At 37.4% G+C, this 22,580-nt stretch overlaps 1 non-coding gene across 1 annotated transcript; it reads right to left on the bottom strand.

The window, feature by feature from the left end:
• Positions 1–20,316: 20,316 nt before the first annotated feature.
• LOC118935422 (U6 spliceosomal RNA) lies at positions 20,317–20,423 on the bottom strand. The gene has a single exon (XR_005033814.1). It is a non-coding gene; the product is annotated as a U6 spliceosomal RNA (small nuclear RNA).
• Positions 20,424–22,580: the final 2,157 nt, after the last annotated feature.

Raw genomic sequence — 22,580 nt, forward strand, 5'->3', positions numbered from 1 at the left:
GGCACTTGTCTTTTTCCGCCTGGCTGATTTCACTGAGCATAATATCCTCCAGCTCCACCCATGTTGTTGCAAATGGTAGGATTTGTTTCTTTCTAATGGGTGAATAGTATTCCATTGTGTATATGTACCACCTCTTTGTCCATTTATCTATTGATGGACACTTAGGTTGCTTCCATATCTTGGCTATTGTAAATAGTGCTGCAATAAACATAGGGGTGCATATGTCTTTTTGAATATGAGAAGTTGTATTTTTTGGGTAAATTCCAAGGCTTACTCCTTTATTCTTATGTTGCCCTGATAAGAATAAAAGAGTAAGGAAGACACGCTTTGCTTTCTTGGCTATAGTAATGCTGCCTCGTATAGCTTTGTTCTTATATCTGTTTCAGGTTGAGTTTGTTCTCCTCGGTTCTTGGCTCTGCAGCAACAAAGCATTGAAAGGCAGAGACACAACACTGAAGCAGAGTGAGTTTTATTTGAATACACTCCAAGGGAGGGCCAAGCCAAGAGTCAAGGCAGACAAAGGCCCTGAACTTATAGGGAAGGGTCTGTTTATCATGACTTCGCTCAGGAGGAAATTCTTTGATTACCAGGGAGAGGTTGATTGACAATTCTAGTCATATACCCTTTCCTCTTAGTGGCCATGTTCTTTTCCCAAAATGCACACAGAAAAGCCCATGGTGGGGAGGGAGGCAAAACCATAATTTTATTTTAATGAGATTATGATGAGGTGTGGTTTGGATGACTCTCAGTTTTGTTCAGTTGTACCTGAGTTGGGATCTGGCTGGGGCCAGTTTGGCCTGCTAGGCAAGGACCTTGCCTGATAGGCAAGGAAGCTGTCTCCCTGCAAAGCCTTTGTTGCCTTCATGTGGACCCCCCACCTGGGCAGTTAGTTCAGGTTTTTCCTTGGACCTTATCTACCGCTTCCCTGGCTGCTCAAGTCTATCTTTCTACCTAACATATCTTTGTCCACATATCAGATTATTTCCTTAAGACCTTTATACATTTTATTTATAATATGCAATCAAAGTATGGAAGGAGTCTTGTGGTGTGATAGGGACTATTTCATTGATCCCATGAGAGGAGGAACCCCTCCACACCATTTGCTAATGACCTCTTGTTTCACAGTTAAATGGTCTGAGAGATCTTTCTGAACTGTCAGGAAGGAGATGAAGATAATTAAAGTGATCCTACCATTGTGAACACATCTACAAAATGGTGTATATGAAGCATTATATAAAAGGAAAGCATGGTGCACATGTACTACATTTATATTACCATGTATGGTAGGCTACCTGCTTACCTCTGAATTGAACAAAGATGGGTCTAGTAGACAACTTTTCTCTTGCTTCCTTTTTTGCATACAGCTCAGGACCTATTTAAGGGCAATTTGATGCAGCTGTTGCCATGGTAAACACTTTTCATAAGAACTAAGTAATTGTTGGAAGCTGTTTTAATTTACCATTATTTAGTTTCAGAGTGATTTGAATGTTCTCACGTTTCCCCTTCATTTAAACAGCTTATCTGCATCAGAATTTATTTTCACATTTTCTCTGGGAAAGAAAGACATATCTCTTTCAGGATGGAGATGCAGTAATTATAGAGAGAAGACGTGTATTTTTTCCCAAAGAAAATGGTTGGTGGGGTTTTATATTTTTTGATCTGCAGGACTTAAAGTATCTGACTCTAACCTCACATTACAGGTTGTTTCAAACCAGGCAACTAATTTCAGTGTTCAACAGTTCAGGACAAAAGAGCGATTGATCTGTTTTATCATGCAGCGGGGGGTTTGTGAATGCTTACTTATCAGTGTGCTCAATAACATCATAATGGAATCACACTACATTCAAACTCTAAAAGACAAAATTTAAATGCAGGTGTATAGCATGGATGAGTTCTGCAGCTGCGGTAACAGCATCTCTTGCCAGGTGTCCTGTGGCTTACACTGTTAATTGACACACAGTACTCAAAGATACAAAGATACAGAAGTATCCATAAAAAAGAAAAAGGTCTCTAACATAAAGAAGACATCAAGAACTTGCGTTGATAGAAACAGGATGGAGGAACGTGAGGTGGAGGATTTTGTTGTAACCACATACTCATAAAAATAGCCAACTGAACAGAACCAAAAATGTTCCGGTTTATTTTAATCACAAGGTGAGGTACTTGCCATGTATCCTTCTAGTACAACCTTTGCATTTGTCGCTCAAGATCTACAACTTCTTATTTTAAGATGATATTATGGAACATCTATTGTGGACTTACTTGGTTTTTCTTTCTTTTCTAGGATGCATGATAATCCTGCCCACTAGAGAGTTACCTGGACATATATTGAGCTTTCTTTTTCTCTCTCTCTCAGTATCTTCTTCCTTCCCTCCCTTTCTCTCTCATTTCTAGACCATTCCAAGGAGATCATTGACATGGGGGTAGTATAGGTGTGGGTGATGATGAGTGGGGAAGACGAAAGAAATGGAAAATGTGTATTTGAGGTCAAGTCATATGAAAAACTCTGAATTATTCATTCTGAGGTAACTTCTTTTTGCTTTCTCTTTTATCAGTAATAAGTGATATAACTTTCAATTCTCTGTGACAGTGTATTTATGTCTGGTGTTTCACATAGATAATTTTTATATCCCTATACTATCTTCTGAAAAATAGGGACTATTTCCAACAGAAAGCTCCTTAGCCATTGACCCTGGCAACTTTCCCCAAGGCCATCTAAAATCTATTTTTTATAGTTTGCCTCAAAACTCATTTCCAGGAATCCTTTACCAATGTAACCCCTCTACTGCAATTGCTTCTATTTTTATTTTAAATTTCAAATAATTTTTTTAAAATACAGGTAGATAGAAAGTATGAAGTATTTCACCTCCCAGAAATGAGCATTGTTAGCCTGTTGAGACAGGACCACCGGTTTAGACAGAGTAGGGTGAGGGCCTCCGGAAGAAGCGAAACAGGATAATTACGGTCAGAAAAACATAACAATGCACACAAATTCTTTAGGGTAGAAATACCAAATTAGGCATATAGGCAATTTTCAGCGGGATAAATAAAAGCCTCTCCCTTGCTTTCCTACCTTGAGTGTTTGTGAGGTTCATTCTTCGACTCCGCGATCAAGAACTCCAGCATTACTGTTGGCATATTTGCTTTTAGCCTTTATGTATATTTCTATGTATGTAATGAAATATTTCCAAATGCATATGAAGGCCTTGGATCCCCATAGTCATCACATTTCCATCTGTGCCTCCTCCCCTGCAATTATCAACCATGAATCTGCTGTGAATCCTTCGAGTTCATTTTTAACCTTCTGCTTTTTTCTTCATTCTACGTTCATGAATGCTTTTCGCTCTTTTTCTGTATGGAGTTCTTGGTGGCTGCTCTAGGACATGCAGTTTTCCCTGCTGGCTGTGGATGAGCCAGGCGGCAGCTGTATCCGCTGGGGACCAGCGCTTGCTGCAGGTGGTCTCAGAATCTCTTCTAGCTACCACATTTGGTGAGAAGTTTGCTCTCTCCTAAGTACATCTTGTCCCTGCTGCAATCTTTACTATAGATTCAGAGAAGACCTCAAATAAATGCATGCTGCCACACCCAGCAACGTCTGGGCCCTGTTTTTTTTTGAGTGCTTTGAATAGAACTCATACTTGGCTTTTGATTTTCTAATTGATCTAGCTTTCCTCTTGTTTGGCTGCTAGAAGCTCAAGACAAAATATACAGTCCACCAGTATAAACAGGAAAGATCCTCCTGGCACGGCTTTTGTGTATTAACCATATCACATGTTTATTTTCTAACCTTCATTTACCATTTGTCTAAATGTTCTTCATTTATACATTTTTATCCTCTATAGTTTGTGAATCTTTCTAAGATGCCCCACATTTTTTAAAGTCAAGAGAATAAAAATTTAACAAGCAATCTGCTACAGTGGGTGGGAGTTTTCATTGTTTCTAAATCAGGAAAACTTGGTGAGCTGACAAGTAACAGAAAAAGAAAATTTATAGTTAGGAGAATTAATTATTTTTTGTGCTGCGGTATACATTAGGTGTGGCAGATATCTTTATTATTTTTATATGAATATTTTGTGAATCTCCTTTGTCTAGTAGTTAAATATATTTTGAGTGCATTAAACAAAACTAATGAAATATGATTTGGAGCTATAGCTTGATGGTAACTTTGGTTTCAAAAAATAAAAACAAAACCTAAATGCTGCTTAAATCTTTTCCTTCTTATTTTATTTGAAGTAGAAATAATCAGGGTTCTTTTCCTTGGGCATTTTGGGGATTTGGGACTAACCTTAGGTATGTGGCATGTGCCACCAACCTGTGTGCTGTGAGTCAGGAATGCTGAATGGGCCTCTCCTTGTTTCCCCACCAGCCTTTTATATTCTCTTAAACACCAGTATCAGAGGTATGTTCCTTTGGGTCTTTAGATTTTTGTTTTAGAAATCTTTTTGAAATGTAAATATCTCTTGGAAAGGTAAGTCTTCTTAATGAGTATTTGTTTATAAGATAACTTTCCATGTTTGACATCTGACTGAGAACAGAATTTGAAACAATATGAAACAAGTTAAGTTACAAAGGATACTGGGAGGTATGATAGCAGAAGGAGAGGAAATTGCTTGTCATTTTGTCTAGGATGAGCATAATTAAGAGTAATCCTTTTTTATTTCCCCCAGTATTTTAAGACCTTTCTTCCTTCTTTCTTCCCCAAATATGAAGTTCAAAAGATTTTGGTCTCTAAAAAAGAAGAATTGACCAAAGAGGGGAAAGTCATTTATGCCACTTAGGAAATTTCCCCTAAAGGAAAATACCAGTAAATTTTTCCTTCAGTCAATCTCTATGTTAGAATTTTTCCCTTCAGAAATTCTTTATTTAAATTGTCCCATAGAAAATCAAATTACCACATCTCTAAACTGTGGTTTCCCAAGATCATGAAGTTCTCTAAAATGAGGCTATGCATCAGTAGCAGTGGTACCAGCTTAAACAAATTCTTCCATGGAATTGTCAGCACTGCTGATAAACCTCTGCCAAATTTTGTTAGATAACAACCCAGCACAGCACAACCTTGATAGATTCTTTTCTTATTTTAGCAAAACCACATTCTGCTTTGAGAAAGGTCAAACTCAGAGCAAGGGTAATACTTCTTCTTTATTGGTCTTTAATGAACTTGTTACCTGATATAAGACACAGTAAGGGCAAAAGGGGAATTTACTTTATTTGGACACTTTACAATTTCATCTCTAAGTACCTAATTTTCTGGGCCAGTCTTTAATGGATTTATCTTGCTCTTTATCCCCTAATGAATGATGCTAAATCTTATTACTTTGAAAAGTTATCGACTATTCTGCAATTTTAAATTAAAAAAATTTTTTTCTTTGTATGACTGCAGGCTTGTGCTTCCTTTCTAGGCTTCTAGGAGACCTATGTATTCTTGGTTCCACCTGCTTCCTGTCCTCTGCCATGCATCACATTTTTATCTTATCAAACAATGTCTTTCCTGGAAGTGTAGAATTTCTGATGTATTAATTGCCTCAGGGTTATTGGTCACAAAATTGGGCTAGATTTTACTAAACAAAAGCCTTAAAAACAATTTTTTTATGGTATAAGTTAGACATCACTTTTGAAGATACAGGTAGATATTTGGGCAATGAAGAGGTAGAATGAAAAGTGGGGGCAATACGTTGGGCTTCTCAGGAGGCATTTATCCTAGGGATATGGAGATCTCATTTTTAAAATATAGCCTAAAATTGTATCAAAATTCAGCACTAAATCAAGCTTCAGAACACTCCATAATAACAGAATGAAATTTATGGAGCCCTCTTTCCAAACTTTAGCAAGAAACTAAAACCTTCCTTTGTTGCCAAATAAAGCAGTGGCATTGGAAAGTGGAAAACAAATCCCACACTAGGAGACAGGAGACTTGAATAGTCCTCCAGCCAAAATAAATAGTTTAATGTGACACCAGGCCCATCATTTAAACTCTTTGTTTTAGGTGTCTCATCTTGGCAGACTGAAGGCAAAAGGCTGGGCCAGATGACCTTTATTAAAAGTCCTTATTGAAAAAGTAATCATGCTCATTGTAACAAAACAAAATAAAACAAGAAATAAAAAATTGCAGGAAATGATAAAGAAGAATATAAAGGTAACCTATATGACTCATAACCCCACCTGCCCTGATAGATTAATGTTAACAAAATGAACTTTTCCTTATTCCCTTTTTTTTGCATAACTGAAATAAATGATATATAGTTTTGTGTTTATTTATTGCTTTTGAAAAGTAGTAGATCCAAAATGCATTGTGTTCTGCAAAAGAAGCCTGGGACAAATGGAAAAGCAGACCATGTTCTTGGGTAGGAAAGCCTATTGGCATAATAATGATGCTAGCCCATTTGAGATTGGCAGCATCCATCAAAATTACAAATGGGTATACATTTGGACCCAGAACTCTACTTGTAATAATGACTTCTAGAGATAGTATCCAAGAAATATTATTCATTGTAGCATTTTTTATAATAGCAAAAAACTGGAAGTAACACAAATGCCACTTAATACAGGCCTTGTTGAATAATTGATGGTATAGCTACACTTTGGAATACTATACGGCTATCAAGAGGAATGACTAAGTGCTTTTTGTATAGATTTAGAAAAGTCTTCAAGATATACTAAATTTAAAAATACCAGGTTGCTGGGAAAATGTGTTTCATTATTTGTGTAAAAAAGAAAAGAGGACAAAATATTGTCCTTTTTCACCAGGAACAATTCTCTGGAAGGCTAAACAAGAAATTGCTAATATGTATATTTGGTATCATTAATATACAATTACATGAGCAACATTATGGTTACTAGATTCCCCCCATTATCAAGTCCCCACCACAGACCCCATTACAGTCACCGTCCATCAGTATAGTAAGATGCAATAGAGTCAGTACTTGTCTTCTCTGTGCTATACTGCCTTCCCCGTGCCCCCACCCCCACATTATGTGTGCTAATCATAATGCCCCTTTTCCCCCTTATCCCTCCCTTCCGACCCATCCTCCCCAGTCCCTTTCCCTTTGGCAATTATTAGTCCATTCTTGGGTTCTGTAAGTCTGCTACTATTTTCTTCCTTCAGTTTTTTCTTTGTTCTTATACTCCACAAGAAATTACTAATATTGTTGACCTGTTTTGGGGTTAGGGATGGGAACCAAGTGGATCTGGGACAGGATCTGCTGTCCATATTTTTATACTTGTTTGAAATGTTTGGATAATGTGAGTGTATTCTCAATTAACACTCAATTCAAAAGGAAATAAAAAAGTGCTGTTCTTTGCTTACTAAGGTGATATTGATTCAACATGAGCAAGACTTTCATTTTCTCATTAAAAATTTTTTTGTTGAAGTATAGTTGACATACAATATAATGTTAGTTTCAGGTATACAACATAGAGACTCAAATTATATATACATTACAAAATGCCCCCCAATGCTAAATTGCTTTTCACAGATTTGTATCAACTTACCTGCCTAATATCAGTAGAGTGCCAAAAACTTAAATTTGTTTAAAAAAAATGTAGTTACCATTAGAACTTTCATTTTTGTGTAATTTCAGTACTAATACATTTGCAGTAAACCAGGATACCTCATTTCTTCAACTGTGAGATGCATATTTTCCCATGTATTAACGTTTCTAAAATGAGTAATTGCCCTTCTCCTATTACATAAAAAGATACTACACTTTATTTAGCTGTTTGGCTATTGTTGGACATTTAGGTTGTCACCAGTTTTTTCTTTCACTTTTTTCCCCCATGAATAATTGTTTTGCACTGTTTATTGAGTCACTAAAAAGCACTATGTTTTGACAGCTACAGCCAATGCTCCAGTGCTCCAGTATAAAATAAGGGTTCTAGAATTACACCGCCTGGGTTTGGATTCTGGCCCCAGTACCTTCAGGCTGAGTACTTTGGGGAATAACTTAGCCCAAGTCTCCTTATTGGTGAGAGAGGGATTTTAACAGCACCTGTTTCATCTGGTTTAGCACCATACCTGGCATATAGCATAAGCATTCAGTAAATATTATTCTTTTGTAACAGAAACGTTTGAGAGAATAATTTGTATAGAACAGATTCGTGGAAATGGTATTTAACCAAAGAGAATAAACACTTCAGGAGTCTTGATAGGTATTGATAAGTAAGCTTTTCACAGATTTGTATCAATTTACCTGCCTAATATCAGTAGAGTGCCAAAAACTAATATATCTTAACCTTTTTTTAAATTTTAGAGATAACAGTATTTAAATATTAAATTTTAATTTCTTTTTGCTACTAAGTTGGTAGAAGGTTTTCTTTTCTTTTTTTTTTTAATCCCTACATGTTTAATTGTTATTTACATTTCGTCTTGTTTGAATTTGTCTGCTCTTAACCTCTGTTCCATTTTCTAACGTGGTCTTAGTATTTATTTGATCAATTCATATGCAGGGTATACAGTACTGATACTCTGTATTACTTATTCATTTTCAACTTATTTTTTTTTTTTTTTTTTAATAATTATTTTTTATTGAAGGGTAGTTGACACACAGTATTACATTACATGAGTTTCAAGTGTACAACACAGTGGTAGAACATTTATATACATAATTCTAGGTTCCAGCTATCACCCTACCAGGCTGTTACAATATCTTGACTATATTCCTTATGCTATACATTACATCCCGGTTACTTATTTATTTTACCATTGGAAGTCTGTCCTTTTTTTTTTTTTTTTTTTTGTGAGGGCATCTCTCATATTTATTGATCAAATGGTTGTTAATGACAATAAAATTCTGTATAGGGGAGTCAATGCTCAATGCACAATCATTAATCCACCCCAAGCCTAATTTTCGTCAGTCTCCAATCTTCTGAGGCACAACAAACAAGTTTTTACATGTAGAACAAATTCTTACATAATGAATAAGTTACATAGTGAACAGTACAAGGGCAGTCATCACAGAAACTTTCGGTTTTGCTCATGCATTATGAACTCTAAACAGTCAGTTCAAATATGAATACTCCTTTGGTTTTTATACTTGATTTATATGTGGATACCACATTTCTCTCTTTATTATTATTATTTTTAATAAAATGCTGAAGTGGTAGGTAGATACAAGATAAAGGTAGAAAACATAGTTTAGTGTTGTAAGAGAGCACATGTAGATGATCAGGTGTGTGCCTGTAGACTATGTGTTAATCCAAGCTAGACCAGGGCAATAAAACATCCACGTATGCAGAAGATTTCTCTCAGAACGGGGGGGTGAGGTTCTAAGCCTCACCTCTGTTGATCCCCAATTTCTCACCTGATGGCCCCCCTGCGACTGTGCCTGTCTTAGGTTGTTCCTCCCTTGAGGAATCTTACCCGTCTCTGGCTAACCAGTCATCTTCCGGGGCCATACAGGGAAATGTGAAGTTGGTAAGTGAGAGAGAAGCCTTATTGTTTGAAAAAGTTAGCTTTTTACTTCTTTGCATATTTATGCCCTGTGGCTTCTATGCCCAGCATTTGTCTTGAGGTATCTTTACCACTTGGAAGAATTATGATACTCGGTAAATTTGATATGAGGCACGAATTCTATTTAAGGGTTGTAATTAGGAAGGAAGAAGAAAAGCTATAGAAGTAGCAGGCGGAAGAAAACATGGGAAGATTGAGTATTTCTTTGATATATCTTCTTGTAGAGTAACTTCAGCATGTATAGGTTTTAAGCTAATACTTAAATTGCACACACACATTAACATAATAGGAGTATAGTTACATAACCAAAGCATATCTGTAATTACCAGCCATCTGCAGTGAAACCAAGAAAACCAGTTAGGCACCTTAGGCATTTGTGAAAACTTATCTATGATATGGTGGATATTGTCCAAATGAACTTGAACAGTCTGAGAGAAATCAGACAAATTAAAACAACCCATTCCTGGGAACTGTTCACATGCCATATGTTCTTTTAACAATAAATAGTTTGTAGTTGTAAGACTTTGGAGCGCTACAATTTGCACTTCTCCAAATTCTTGGTTGAGTTCCAACAGTATAGATCCAGTCCAATTTTGTTGTTTTACTGTATGCACAGGCCAGCTTAGATATCTCCTTCCTCATTCCCATGGCAGGTCCAGGAACTGGTGGGATGAGTGCATCTACAGCTGTAGCAGTGCATGGATCTTTGTTGGGGTTTTTTGATGATCATCTTCTGGCATGAGTCTTCCAGAGGGTGCAGATGTTGGAAGTTCTTTTTCATATCGTATCTTAGTTCATTTTCGGGGTAGCCCAATTAGGCTTTGATCCTCTGTTAGTCCATTCTTGAGTTCTGTGATTCTGCTGCTGTTTTGTTCCTTCAGTTTTTCCTTTGTTCTTATATTCCACAGATAAGTGAAATCATTTGGTATTTCTCTTTCTCCGCTTGGCTTGTTTCACTGAGCATAATACCCTCCAGCTCCATCCATGTTGCTGCAAATGATTGGATTTGCCCTTTTCTTATAGCTGAGTAGTATTCCATTGTGTATATGTACCACATCTTCTTTATCCATTCATCTATTGATGGACATTTAGGTTGCTTCCAATTCTTGGCTATTGTAAATAGTGCTGCAATAAACATAGGGGTGCATCTGTCTTTCTCAAACTTGATTGCTGCATTCTTAGGGTAAATTCCTAGGAGTGGAATTCCTGGGTCAAATGGTAAGTCTGTTTTGAGCATTTTGATGTACCTCCATACTGCTTTCCACAATGGTTGAACTAACTTACATTCCCACCAGCAGTGTAGGAGGGTTCCCCTTTCTCCACAGCCTCGCCAACATTTGTTGTTGTTTGTCTTTTGGATGGCAGCCATCCTTACTGGTGTGAGGTGATACCTCATTGTAGTTTTAATTTGCATTTCTCTGATAATTAGCGATGTGGAGCATCTTTTCATGTGTCTGTTGGCCATCTGTATTTCTTTTTTGGAGAACTGTCTGTTCAGTTCCTCTGCCCATTTTTTAATTGGGTTATTTGTTTTTTGTTTGTTGAGGCGTGAGAGCTCCTTATATATTCTGGACGTCAAGCCTTTATCGGATGTGTCATTTTCAAATATATTCTCCCATACTGTAGGGATCCTTCTTGTTCTATTGATGGTGTCTTTTGCTGTACAGAAGCTTTTCAGCTTAATATAGTCCCACTTACTCATTTTTGCTGTTGTTTTCCTTGCCCGGGGAGATATGTTCAAGAAGAGGTCACTCATGTTTATGTCTAAGAGGTTTTCGCCTATGTTTTCTTCCAGGAGTTTAATGGTTTCATGGCTTACATTCAGGTCTTTGATCCATTTTGAGTTTACTTTTGTATATGGGGTTAGACAATGGTCCAGTTTCATTCTCCTACATGTAGCTGTCCAGTTTTGCCAGCACCACCTGTTGAAGAGACTGTCATTTCGCCATTGTATGTCCATGGCTCCTTTATCAAATATTAATTGACCATATATGTCTGGGTTAATGTCTGGATTCTCTAGTCTGTTCCATTGGTCTGTGGCTCTGCTCTTGTGCCAGTACCAAATTGTCTTGATTACTATGGCTTTATAGTAGAGCTTGAAGTTGGGGAGTGAGATCCCCCCTACTTTATTCTTCTTTCTCAGGATTGCTTTGGCTATTCGGGGTCTTTGGTGTTTCCATATGAATTTTTGAATTATTTGTTCCAGTTCATTGAAGAATGTTGCTGGTAGTTTCATAGGGATTGCATCAAATCTGTATATTGCTTTGGGCAGGATGGCCATTTTAACGATATTAATTCTTCCTAGCCACGTGCATGGGATGAGTTTCCATCTGTTAGTGTCCCCTTTAATTTCTCTTAAGAGTGACTTGTAGTTTTCAGAGTATAAGTCTTTCACTTCTTTGGTTAGGTTTATTCCTAGGTATTTTATTTTTTTTTATGCAATTGTGAATGGAGTTGTTTTCCTGATTTCTCTCTCTGTTGGTTCATTGTTAGTATATAGGAAAGCCACAGATTTCTGTGTGTTGATTTTGTATCCTGCAACTTTGCTGTATTCCGATATCAGTTCTAGTAGTTTTGGGGTGGAGTCTTTAGGGTTTTTTATGTACAGTATCATGTCATCTGCAAATAGTGACAGTTTAACTTCTTCTTTACCAATCTGGATTCCTTGTATTTCTTTGTTTTGTCTGATTGCCGTGGCTAGGACCTCCAGTACTATGTTAAATAACAGTGGAGAGAGTGGGCATCCCTGTCTAGTTCCCGATCTCAGAGGAAATGCTTTCAGCTTCTCACTGTTCAATATAATGTTGGCTGTGGGTTTATCATAGATGGCCTTTATTATGTTGAGGTACTTGCCCTCTATTCCCATTTTGCTGAGAGTTTTTAACATGAATGGATGTTGAACTTTGTCAAATGCTATTTTCAACTTATTTTTAATTAATCCCTTTTAAAAAGGAATGCTGATTGCTTTTTAAATGAAAAATATAAAGGTATTAGAACAAAAGAGTATATATAGTATATTTGTACAGTTTAAAGATTAATAATAAATTGCACACTTCTTTACTGAGTGAGGACCCTCAGCTTAAGAAGTAGAACATCACCAAAACCTTTTGTAGTGTGCAAACCTGTGTGCAAATTCTCCAACCCCATTATTCTTCCCAAGCCCTGGGGTTACCAAATTTTGAATTTCATTTTTGCTTTTTAAAATAATCTTACCAGGTACATATGTATCCCTAAATAATATATTGCTTGATTTTGCCTGTTTTCAGCTTAGTATAAATGCAATCATACTGCATGCGTGCTTCTGTAACTTGTTGCAGTGACAATTCTCTTGTATGTCAGGTCTCCATGTGTAAGTCTATTTCTGGGTTATTTAGTCTGTTCTCTTGGTCTATTTGTCTTTCACTTAATACCACAAAGTCTTTAATATTACAGCTTTCTAATAAGTCTTAACATTCAGTAGGACAAATCTCTTCAGGAGCATCTTGTTCTTTAGGAATATCTTGGCTATACTTAGCACTTTGTTTTTCCATCTGAATGTTAGAAGAAACTTGCAAAGTCCAATGACACGGTCATGATTCACAATCAAATTGAATCTATCAATCACCTTGAGAGCACTGATATCTCTATGATGTCCTATTTATGAAAAAGATGTTTTTTCACGTACATTTGTGGCAGGTGGATTTTGCTGTTTGTTGTTTCTGATGACTGTCACTTACGAGGGTTTATTTCCTCAGGCGTTTTATGATTTTTAGTTGTGAGGTCATGTTCTTTGGAACTTTGTGGGAATTTTTGAAGCCTGGGTTTAGAGTGTGTCCCACCAAAGAAATCTTTCTGTACCTGCTAAGTGTTTGGGAGCATTGACAATCGAGGATCACCTCAGCTAAGTTTTCAGATTGGGGGGTTTAAGGCCATTCAGGCAGCTTGAATGCCCAGGATTTATGTGAGAGTATGTAGTTACTGGTCAGTGTATCTCAGCACTAAGATAAGAATCTCCCTGTTGCACTTTGCTGGGTGAGTTTTTTTCCTTACATCATCCTTTTAGTGGGTCATCTTTAGAGCATTCTAGCTTTATTTGGGGGTTCTATATTCTGCTATCTCATCTTGTGAAAGACTCAGACTTTTCTCCTGCTGCCTTCATATTAGAGAGGTTTATTAAGGCTCAATTAGGTCACTGGGTATCAGCAGATGCTCCAGGGCAAACATTTACCACTTAATTTCTCTGGTTGTTTCTGGCTCCCATGGATTTCCTTTATATTCCAGTCAGCACAACCATGCATTTAAAAAACTGTTTTTTAAATATGTGTGTGTGTGTGTGTTTAAAAACCTTTATCCAACATTTTTAGGTGTTCTTTCCTGGGAGAGTTACTCTGGATAGTTAGGCTACCACATGGCAAAAAATTAAAGTCCTTGATCACCTTTTGAATTTTTTCTAAAATCTCAGTGTTTTATGATGCACTGGTTTTTAAATTATGAAATATTTTAGATACACAAAGGTGCATAGAATATTATAATGAATCTCCATCCAGATTAATAATTAAAATAGATATTATAATGAATCTCTATCCAGATTAATAAATAAAATAAATAAATTACAAATATGTTGTTTGCTCTGACTTAAACAATGTAGAAATCCAGTGCACATTCAGTTTCCTCTTTCAGAATGACATAGTAATAAGAACTCTGGCTCTGGAGTCAGAAATAACTGGGTTCTAATCTGATCTCAAGCACTGGAAGATACATCTTTTGGGAAGTCTGCCCAGACCACAAGACCCTCTCTCTCAGAACTGCCCAGGAATGTGCCTTATAGTCATATCTATATTATGTTACACCTGACTGGACATATTTGATTGCATCAGATGAAGAAACAAGATTAATCAAATTCTTTTTCCTAGTATTTAGAATTGTGACCACTTGGATTTAGAACAAGTAAATTTACACACTGGGAGGCAATTATATTTGGCCATGCACATATGGAGAAGCAGAGCATAAGCCTGGAGATAGAAGAGAATGAAACAGAAGGAAGAAAGTATGCAGAGAAGAAGGCAATGCACCTTGAGGAAGAGAGAGAGAGAGAGAGAGAGAGAGAGAGAGAGAGAGAGAGAGAGAGAGAGAGAGAGAGAGAGAGAGAGAGAGAGAGAGAGAGAGAGAGAGAGAGAGGAGAGAGAGAGGAGAGAGAGAGGAACTCCTCGCTACAAAAGCACTGTATTATGAATTCTGGGCATCCACATGGCCCCTAACAGATTTCTTTTCTCTAATTCAAGTTCATCTTGGTGCCTGATGTTACCTTTCACCTTTGAGTTCCAAATAACACCTGTTTGTTTTGAAATTTCATTTTTAGGAGGGGGAGCATAATTTAGCTCAAGCATGTTTCTACTGCTTTCAATGTAAGAAAACCTGATTCTAACAATCATTTACTAGCTGTGCAACTTTAGGCAAGTTATTTAACCTCCAAGCCTCACTTTCTCATTGATAAAATGGGATAGTAAGAGCATTTGCTTGCCAGGGTTGCTGTGATGATTACCTGAGTTAATGTATGTAAAGTGTTCAACAAAGTGCTTGGCATGTGGTATGTTCTCCATACATTAGATGCTATTTTTGTTACTGGATTGCTTCCAGTCAGGCTGCTGCTCTACTGACTACTGGACACTTCATGACACCACCAAGAATTAGACGACACCCTGATGACACAACTTGCCACCTAGATTCAGGTACACTCCTGGTCTTATCCTCTAAAACGGAAATGTGTGCCCCCCTAAGGGCTTTTCTGACTGAGCCTTGCAGGTCACGGTAGAGATTGGAGTCGGGGCTGGGAACAGTGGAGGGGAATCTTGATGGGAAGAAATGGTAGAAGTGTCTCTCCAGAGGGGCCCCCCAGACGGTGCCCGGTTTTGGAGCTGGAAATCTGTGAAGGTTTGGAGGGAAGTTTTGCACAGAAGAGGCTTGGTGGCTGCCAAAGGCTCAGGAACATGTATCCTGGTTCAGTAGAGTCCCATTCCCATTTTAGGACTCTTGGTGTAAACTAGCAATTGCTAAATGCAGGCAATCAGGTAACGATCACCCGCACATTAGCAGATCCTGCTGTGGCTGACACCTGTTTCCCTAACGATATGTTATATCCAGTTAACTGGCAGTTAGTGTGCCTGTGTGGGACTGTTAGCACCAACATCAAAGGATGTAAAATATATCTTGAGAAAGGAGTTCTACAAGCACATTTTTCTTCTCCCCCCAGCTTTATGGAGATACAATTCACATGTAACATTGTATAAGTTTAGGGTGTGCAATGGTAATGATTTGATACATGTATATACTGCAGAAAGATTACCAGGATAAGGTTAGTCAACACCTCCATCATCACCTCACAGATTTACAGAATTACATATTTTTTTTTTGGTGGTGAGAGCATTTAAGATGTACTCTCTTAGCAATAAGTATATAATATAGTATTGTTAACTATAGTCACCATGCTGTACATTAGATCCTCAGAATTTGTTCATCTTATAGCTGGAAGTTTGATCAACATCTCCCCATTTCCCCCACTTCCCAGCCCCTGGCAATCACGATTCTACTCTATGTGTCTATGAGTTTGACTTCTTCAGATTCCTCATATAAGTGAAATCACCAAGTCCCATCCATTTTGAAAATGGTAGGATTTCTTTTTTCTATGGCTGAATAATATTCCTGTGAGTGTGTGTGTGTGTGTGTGTATGCCACATCTATTTTATCTGTTCATCAATCACTGGACACTTAGGTGATTACCACATCTTGGCTATTGTGAATAATGCTGCAATGAACATGGGAGGTCAGCTATCATGTCAAGATTTCACTTCCTTCAGATATATACCCAGAAGCAGAATCATATATAGTAGTTCTATTTTTAATTTTTTGAGGAACCTCAATGAACTGTTTCCACAGTGGCTGTAGCAATTTACATTCCCAACAGCATTGCACAAATTTTCCTTTTTCTTCATGTCCTTACCAACACCCATCTCATCTTTTTGATAACAGGCTTTCCAACAGATGTGAAATGGTATCTCACTGTGGTTTAGACCTGCAGTTCCCTGCTGACTACTGATGTTAAACATCTTTCATGTACCTGTTCATCATTTGTGTTTTCTTTGGAAAAACATCTATTCAGGTTCTCTGCATATTTTCAAGTTGATTATTTTTGTCTTTTTTTTTTGCCATTGAGTTATATGAGTTCCTTATATGTTTTGGATATTAAACCCATATCTGATAGATGGTTTGCAAATATTTTCTCCCATTCCATAGGTTTCATTTTCATTTTGTTGATTGTTTTCTTTGCTGTGCAGAAACTTGTTTGTTTGACATAGTCCCACTTATTTATTTTTACTTTTGTTGTTTGTGCTGTTAGTGTCATATCCAAAAAATTCCTGCCAAAACCAATGTCAAGAAGTTTTTCCCTGTTTCCTTCTAGGAGGACATGAGGTAAATAGGAAGCAGCCAGTTGTTAAACATTTAGCAGCATGCTGCTGAATAGAGGCCTGTGCTGGGACAAAGAACCCTGTACATAGAGATTTCATGAATAAAAGCAAATGGATAAAACCGTCAAGTCCCTCAGTGATGGTGGCACATACCCCGAATGGTCAGAATTCATCACCTAGGGATAAGACCAAACTAGTCCATCCATGGCAGAGACCAGCAAGGATCCTGGACATCACTTGGATCTGAGGTCCCCTTCCCCTACTGCCCCAGAATACTGTAGTCCCCTATCACTGAGCCACTGTCCTCAGGTTGTCACAGAGCATCTACCCTTATGACTAGTTATCCAAGAGACAGTTTAGAAGCTAAGGCTGAGAGAGTTTTGATTGGCTAGTTAAGCACTTTTCATATTGTAACCAAAGAAAGTAAAGCTTGACAAGATTTCCTTGGGCAGTAGGAAAATGAATTTCTACAGGATCTAGGGTTCTGGTATTTATTGAAAGAGTTGAAAGGTTTTTTAAAAAATGGTGAGAGACAATGTTCTAGGCCAGAGAATAGATACTTGTGCTTTTTGTAGTCCTCATGATTGTTATCCTTGAGCTTGTTCTGCTATATATTAGACTCTCATTGGGGAGGTGTATATATTATTATCAGTTCCAAAATCCATTATTCTCAGGACCCATTGTTTTCAGTTTTGAAAAATAATCATTATGATTATAAACAGTGTCATAGTAACAGCGCTGATAAGGGGTGGGCTAAGGTCAAGAATACTTGGTGCATTTTAAAAATAATGATTTTGCATTTTTACAGGCTATTTTGACCTGGCTACATCAAAATGTCTGTTTAAATATGTCCTCCTTCAGACCTGTGTCCTATTTGATTTTCTAACCATAGTCTATCTTCACCACTTCACTCCCTGCTCCTTAAAACTTCAGCCTAAAGAAGACAGGAGCATTGCCAGTGGCATTGGTCACTAAGGAGCAATTCATAAACAACCACGACACAAGCTTTCTACAAACATAGGAGCAGAGGCAAAGTCTATGCCAATTCTTTTTCTTTGCAAGTCTTGGTATAATTTTAAAAATTTCTAGTCATTTGGATACCCATATGTCATAATACCCGTTTGCTGGCTGGACATTATGAAAATATTATAATACAGAATGGGAACTAAGGGACAATTCTACCTTTTGTACTGAAGTCCCTCACATGCTGGACATTTGATTTTCTGCAAATGAGGTGGGAGGTGGAGTAGGGAAGCAAAGAAAAAAGATGAGGTCTGGAGGTTCATTCATTCAATTTACAAATATTTATTGAGTCCTACGATATTCCAAGTGCTATTCTAGGTACTGCTCATCGAAACAAAACAAAGTTTGGAGCTTGTGTTCTAACAGGATATTGCTGAATAAGGTTTCAACACATCACATCATGTGTTGAACATGAGTATGGGAGCTGTTGATGCACAGTGACAAGTTCACTTTTTTTAAGCCTACTGCATGCTTCTTATAGCCACATCTGGAACTTATTATAGATATTAATTACATATATCCATCTATGAGAATTGTTATAGCAGTTGAGTAGAATAGTGGTCTTGAGGAATTGGTGAGCCAACATTCATCATATTCAAGAAAGTGCATAGAAACCTAAAAGTTAAGTTAGAGGGGAAAAATAGAGCTGAAAAATGTTATATAAGTTAATTGTATTGTCTTCATATTTTTGTGGCACCATGGATTCTTCCTGGGTTTTGTTACAGGAAGGACAGTTAAATGATATCAGCTATAGAAAGGCTAAACTCATGTAGTCTGGAAGATAAAGACACCAGAATCTCTACCTTTAGGTTGAAGAACATTTTCTGGGTCTTTCTTCTGATGCCTTGCCACCTAAAAATCATTTATGATCCTGTAAGATGGTTGATAACAAGCTCCATGAAAGTGAACATCGCAGAGTACAATTTGATTTGATGATGGTGGTAGGTACTGCTAGTTACCTACTCACTGAACATTTCCCTCTTCTTTCTTGTTGAAATAACCCTGGTTATGTTTAGGGGAGTAACGGCTCATCTTAGAGTAGGTATGACCTTTCTCAGGCAAAATAGTAGTGGTGGTGGTGGTGGTGTATAACTTCAAAAGTGTTGTCTTTCACCCCAACTTTAGTCAAAGTTATTGAAGATAATGAATCACGTGTCTCACCAGTTGTTTGTTTCATTGGCACCACTGCCTGGAAGCAAACTCTAGGAACCCAGGGGACATGGTGGGAGATTTTGCTCCTGGAGAGCTGGGTAAATTAGATGGGGATTGGAGCAACTGAGCCTACTACTACAGAGTGTGGTAGGAGAAGAAAGGGGGGTCAACATGATGGTGGCTTCAGATATAACGGGCTCCAGCAGCTAAAATAATGTCATCAGGGCTGTTTCCCTCTCTCTGCTCTGATCATCTCTTGCAGTTTCATTCTGGGATTCTCCAGTCCCAGATGCCTGTCCTCCCAGCTTCACAAATTCAACAAAGAGAGCAGTCTTTTCCAATAGCTCTGACAAAAAACTGGAGGTGATTCTGGTATGATCTGTTAGGTCACATATACCTCTCTGAAACAAGCAGTGATACTGAGGAAATGGGAACTCTGGCGGGCCTGCCTTGGTCACATGCACCCTCTTGGGGTGATGGCCGAGCGAGAGGCCAGGCCCAACTAAGACACCTGGGTTGGCTTCCTCACGGGAAAGGAGCGTTCTAAGGGGGAGGAGCCGTGGTTAAAAACAAAAGATGTCTCTTACAGGTTCTTTTGTCACTGATGGATTAGAATCTTATCCTTTTGCGCTGGCCAACATGGTCCTTAACAGAGATCACATCACTCGATATAAAATATTCTAAGCTTTTAGAATGAACATGGAACTAATTTGGTCTATGTAATTTTAAGTTGACCTTAGTTTGGTGTGATAATATTATCTGCAAAAATGATGCTGTTCCAGCCTTGCTCTTTAGGCTCCATGAATACCAGCTTAAAAATCAGGTAGCAGTGAATATAGAGATCATGGCAGAGGTTAACAGTGAAAGAAAAATTTTAGAGTAGGGGATTAATAAAATACATTATTAATAGTCTATCAAAGAATATTGATGTATCAAAGAATAATATCATTGAGACTTTCAAAAATAAGATGTGTCCCTATTGGCTTTCAATGCCCAGCCTGCTGCAATCTGGCCTTTATCTCAATGCCCTTCATTATCAAAAGTCTTAAACTCAATTTATTGGACTTTTTCCCCCTACTGAAAAATAATTTAATGATTACTTTGTATGTAAATTACACCTAATAATAGCTACCTGTGAGATAATTGAATTTGCTACATCTTATTTATAGTCAACTTTTCTGAAGTATTTATTTTATACAGTGAGCAATACCTATGGAATATAAAATTGGAAACTGGTGGGGTATTTTTTTTTTTTTTAATATGGAATGCTTCACGAATTTGCGTGTCATCCTTGTGCAGGGGCCATGCTAATCTTCTCTGTATCGTTCCAATTTTAGTATATGTGCTGCCGAAGCGAGCACTGGTGGGGTATATTTTGTAAATCAGATTTAGTCACAATGTTTTCCTACCTATTCAGCCCATGGGAACCAAAAAATCACATTAACAGTATGTCAACCTGAAGGACGTCAATAACTTCCTCTCACAAAATCTTCACCAGTTAATTTGGAAGTCATGAATGAGTTTCTTACATGTACTGAAAAATCTATTCATGTTCCTGTGGTGGTCCAGTCTCCTGCTGGAAGTCCCTTGTTCAAAATCTGTTTGTAGTAGGCTCCCACGCTGTTGCTTGGGGCCCACCTTGTAAATTCTGCTTTTCTGCTGCTCTGTCCTGCCCAGTGCTTGATTTTCTCCAACCATTCAGAAATGAAGGCAACACCCCCAACCCACTCTGTTTCCTATGACCTGGGTCTCCAAACAGTCTGACCATTTATCATGAGACAGTGTCAACTTCTAACACTTCTTTTCACAAGAACCTAATGGGTCCACAAGACCAAGTGGGTCTGGGTGGAGTAGAGATGGAGAGGTGAGAGGCCATGCCTTTCCACTCTGCTTTCTCCAGATTCTTGTCCACTATCCTCTTTCTTTTCTCTTTAATTTCAGCCTCCAAATCTCCCAAGCCTCCAGATGGAACTCTCTAAATCAAGCATCAACTTGTGTTTGTTTAGATTCAAATATATGCCCCAGAACATGAGGGTGTGTGTGTAAACCATCCACAACCCCCTCTCAGCTAAAGCTCAGGTCCACAGGATCACCTGCTTCTCAGATATAGTGCTTTTCAGAACATCATTGAGACTTTCCAAAATAAGCTTTTAATCATCTGTACTAATGGAGCTGGGAACAGAATAGTTATATAAATGTTGACAGTGGTTTTATTCTTACCCAATTCTACAATGTTAGAGTAGCCTACACTCTCTTGCTCTGTATCATATATTTGCTGTATTACTCAGCACATGCTCATAACTGAGGTTCTGTTTCCTGTGCTCACATCCATTAAATGAGAGAAAGAACACTGTAAAGTATTCTGCAAATTTTAGATGCTGTAATCCCTAATACATTTTTTATAAAATTGGGCATTGTCGAAATATTTGGGTAACTTTCCCATAGAAGTCGAACATACATTAAGTCCTTATTCAAATTCAGTGATGGGGATCAGTGATGAAACAATTCTGAATTCATTTTTTTTCTTGTACAAAGTTTCCTTTGAATCAATGGCAATTCTGAATGTGGTCTAGCTCCAAGAAGTATTCTGCAGAATCAGAATCACATCCAGTATTAATGAGCCATTTTGTCCTTCCCCATCTGAATCACATATGAATTTGGGTTTGTGAAGTTTTAAGAAATGATTTTGCAATCATCCAAAGTTTCTTTTGGTGATATGATTATAATGGGAAGGTTAAAATTATCTCAACAATGATATGTATAGTAATCTTTAAAGATTAAAACTCCTTAGAAGAGTCTGTGAATCGTATCAGTACTCAATTCTACTTTAACTCTCCTAATATTTTTATTACAAAAACATTGCAGAGAATGTTGAAAAGCTTCAGTAACTTCTTTACCCTATTAAAATGCATTTTAATTTTTCCAAATTTCCTTCCAGCTTTGTCCGAACGTACATAGAATTTATTTATCTATGATCACAGATTATACACCATATATATAGTTCTCCTACAAAGGATTCTCAACTGAGCGTGATTTTGGCCCCCTGGGAACAGTTGGGAATTTCTGGAGATATTTTTAATTCTCTCTCATAGGGGCAGGTGTGTGCTATTGGCAGCGAGTGGATAGAAGCCAAGGATGCTGCTGAAACATCACAATGTATAGCTCCCTCTCAGGATTATCCAAACCAAAATACCAGTAGTGCCAAGGCTGAGAAACCCTTACATAAACACACACGTTTTATGCTTTCTAAAACTTTGTTAAAGAAATCCTTTTTGATTTTCATAAGATTCTTATAATTATCCCAATTTCATCTAATTGACAATCATAATTTATCTAATGATTTTCCTACTCTCAGATATCATACTTAATGTTATGAACATCATTATACATATGTCTTCTATATTGATTTGGGTTAAAGAAATTCTCACAAATAAAATTACTTTGATAAAGATTATTATTTTAATGGCTCTTAAACTTGGTATAGGGACCATATAAATGTTTACTTTGGTAAAATACAT

Source organism: Manis pentadactyla, chromosome 2 (assembly GCF_030020395.1).
Source record: "Manis pentadactyla isolate mManPen7 chromosome 2, mManPen7.hap1, whole genome shotgun sequence".
NCBI lineage: Eukaryota > Metazoa > Chordata > Mammalia > Pholidota > Manidae > Manis > Manis pentadactyla.